This window comes from Poecilia reticulata, linkage group LG21 (assembly GCF_000633615.1).
Source record: "Poecilia reticulata strain Guanapo linkage group LG21, Guppy_female_1.0+MT, whole genome shotgun sequence".
Taxonomy (NCBI): Eukaryota; Metazoa; Chordata; class Actinopteri; order Cyprinodontiformes; family Poeciliidae; genus Poecilia; species Poecilia reticulata.
In genome coordinates, this window is record NC_024351.1 from 20339299 (window position 1) to 20343344 (window position 4046).

The window sequence follows — 4046 nt, forward strand, 5'->3', positions numbered from 1 at the left end:
TGTGTGTGTGTGTGTGTGTGTGTGTGTGTGTGTGTGTGTGTGAAAGAGAGCAAGGGTAGATATGGGATACAGCAGAATGATTGGCAGGTTAGTGCCTCAGAGTGGCAAAGGACTGTCATCCCTGTAGATGGGATGGCCTAGTTGGTTTCTACCACTGATGCAAATTTGTTATTTATTCGTAGTTTTTCAGTTCTTCTACTTAAATACTGTCACGGTCACAGCTTTTAATGGAATAACTGACACTGATTGATATGTGAAATGTAATGTATGATATATTGTTTTTGATTCTAGAGCTGCGGTTACCTCTGATAACATGCAAAAGTATCAACTGTTTAAGTGTTGAAGACTTTAAATAATAGTGAAACGAGCAGGAATATATCCATAAACATTTAGTCACAAAAACCTGATTGTTTTGGCCATCAAGCATATTCTAAGTAAAGATTAATAATTTCAACACAGTATGCAGATTAGTTCAATTAGGCATAATTAGGCATAGCCAGTACGACTACTAGAAATCTTACAATATTACTGGTATAGATTCATATTGAAACAAATGTTGGATATTGTGGAAAAAGTTTAGTATCTTTAGTCAGTCGTTTTGAACAGTGAAACTCAAATTATATTCAATCACTACACAGAGTGAAATATTTACATTTTTGTAATTTTAATGATTCTCTACTGACTCAAACTAAGACCAATAAGTTAAAATATTCTTTCCTCCAATCTGACAAAACTTAGATTGAGGAGTCATTACTTTCTAGAACAAGTTGAAGCCCTATTATGCAATAAATGGTTGTGATTTTCTATTTAATCAAGCAATTCTAAAAGTGAAAGTTTTTCTTTTTATTTGATGCCATTTTTCTTTCTAATGACTTTTTGAAAGCATCATTGTTTGATGGTAAAGGCTTCAGAGAACATTTCTGACATGTGAAATATTTCATTTTTACATAGCCTATTCTGCTCAGTATTCAAGAGAATGCTGCAAAAAAGACAAGGCGATGTAAAAGTCCAAAAACTAGAAAACGTGCTTGTGCAGGTTATCTGTTCTCAGTAACAGATTTCAACCTTGGACTCACTTCGCTCAGCCTTTAGATGAACTGAAATGCATCCAAATTCTGCTGCTTCTCCTGCAGGCTCTCATTTTCTCACCAGCATGGTGTCTATCGAGACGCTTCTCTCTCCCTCTTTCCGTCTTTCATCCACGCCTCCCTCTCTCTCCTGCTTCGCTCGCCCTCTGACACATATTGAGAGCGGCTTCGACAGAAAACAGGAAACCAGAGACATGCGTCATGTTTACATGCTTCATAATAAAAACCAATCGTCATTTACTGTTCAATCCCATCATTGAAATTGTTTATTTTGGGTTTATGTTAGATTTAATTTAACATAGTTAACAACAATAACAATTCTAATTGACTACAGTGCCATTAATACATGTATTCATGCTTACTGAACTTAATATGATGACATGATGTATATTTGCTATGATTCATATGAAAGTTAAGGTCGGACATCTCCAGCAAATACTTTCCCCCCAAGGTTTTCTCAAGATAACGAAGGTTTAACACACACACACACACACACACACACACACACACACACGCACACAAGCACACGCACACACACACACACACGCACACAAGCACACGCACACCAGTCATCTCATGACATCAGGAAAGCAAAATGTGATTTCTCAAAATTAACTCAAGAATACCCAGGGCTTCCAGCCTGGCGGGCCACCAGGCTTGTGCCCCCATCAGGCTAAGCGCTGCTTATTTTTTAGTCTCTTTAAAATGTTTGCATTTTTTAAGACTTTATAGTTGGTGTTCAGGTATTTATCTTCTGATATATTAATAACACATACTTATCAAGTGATATTTTCACATTTCCAGTCAACTTTAAACATCTTTTAACTGAGACACACGATGGGCTGCTGGATGAATGGCTGCCCCAGTGTTCAACCACCGGGCTTAGCAAGTTTTCTGGGGGAAACCTTGAATCCACTGCAAAAATTTATTCGCAAAGAAAAAAGAAATTAACTCGTTATCTCAAGAAAACAATAGAAAAAAGCATGGGTTCTTTTCCTTCTACTCACCTGTAAAGTTTCTATATCGTCTCAGTCCAACCATATTCAAACAGAAACTTTTCAGAGCATACAATAATATGTCAGAACTTGCTACTACTAGCCATAAGGAAGTCATAATATCTTGCTGTGTGTGTAAATGTCTTAGTTGGGTTCACATCTAACTAAGTGAGGGTATTAAAAAAACGTCCTACAACCTATGTAAGGAACCCTTAAACCCTATTGGGGGGGAAAAGTTGTTTATTTTCTTGGAGACTTAAAAATCCACTCACCGTTTTTTCCTTCCGCTTCATTCAGGATCACATTTCAGTCCATGGATGCTGCGCCCGCTGCGGTATCTCCAGCAGAGCAATTCCTCGCTGTGAAGAAGCGAGATAAGGAAATTTAAAATTTTTATTATGTCATTATCCGAGCGGCGAACCTTGAGCTGCTCCCCCAGCCGGTTGGAGAGGACGGTCATGAATAATGCTAATGCTATGTAAACAGATTGGAAAACAGGCTGATGGAGGAAATATGGGAATCTGCAAGTAAATGTTGACTTTGAGAAATCGAGACAATTTATGGTGTTTAGTGGATTAAATTGGTTCAAACTAGATCGGGAATATGTGTGTTTGTGTTTTAATAAATGCAACGTATTTGAAACAGTGATGCCTGGTACACTGCCCACCTGGAAAAAATAAGCCCAAACACCCTGCGGTACATTTTATGCTAAAAAAAAAAAAGAAAATTTTTCTACTTCTAAAAACCACAAATAATTAAATATTTTCATAAAATTGTCCTTCATATATGTCCTTCCCCAAACTGTTCCATGTCTAGATCGTCTAAACAGATCTGGACATTTCTTCATATGCTTCCGAGCATATGAAGAAACAATAATGTTTCGAATATTTAATTCAAAATACAATAATTATTGCATTTGTTAAGCATAAATGCTGGCCAGGAGCTCTTTGGGGTGTTTTTGCAGCAGAACGGTTCATTTTATTGTCAAAACAACGTGTCGACTTTGCACTTGCTCGCTACGCCAGCTTGAGGAGCAAAGCAGCTTGACGAATTCGACTGGCAGCCAATCAGAGATGTGCATGGCAAACAACATTTAAATATATTATTTTAACTCATATTTAATAATAATAATTTGAAAGCATAGCATTTTATGCTAAAAAAGTATTATATTCATTTTTTTCATTTCAGTTTTCTGAGGCCCGCCTAGCGCCCCCTGGTGGAAGATTATTAATACGTCAACAAACTCACTCTTCAATAACACTGCGTGTTGTATTTTGGGGAAAAACACAGCTTTTATGCTGCTTTTCCAAACTGTGCTTTTTGTTTTATCCTTTAAGTGTTTCCTGACAGTGAGCCATAAAATTGTTCTAGCAGTGGGGGTCGAGCTGTGTGTCAGACTTTGGGTCCAAACAGCAGGCAGGTTCTGTCCAGCGGGCGATGTGGAGGTGAGGGGTTTTAAAGGCTGCTTCACCAGCCTCCTGCAGTTATTTAAATTACTGAGCTTACCTGTAAATGATTAGGGTGGAAGAGGCTTAAGGCAGACAGTCTGAATATAGAAAAGGTGCTGTCGAATTAATTTGAACTTTCCTTTTGATGTGAATATTTATATAAGTCCTCAAAAATGTGTTTAAGAAAAGAGAGCATGTCAAATGTCCATGTTAGAGCTCTTTACATGTCAACATTTGCAGAAATTTCCTGTTCATTTCCTTGTAACTATTCAACGCTGCGTATGAAAGCGATCTACAAATAAAGTTATAATTGTTATTATTACGTTGAGCAGATATAAGTCATAATAATACCACTGAATGCGTTTCATAATAAATACCTAAATATAACCAAATACAAAAAAATGTATACATTTATGCCACATGCTCAGGCACACAAACATTTATGAATATTTGAATAAAGCTGCAATATTTAACTTTTATATAAAATTAAAATAAATAAATTATATATATATATA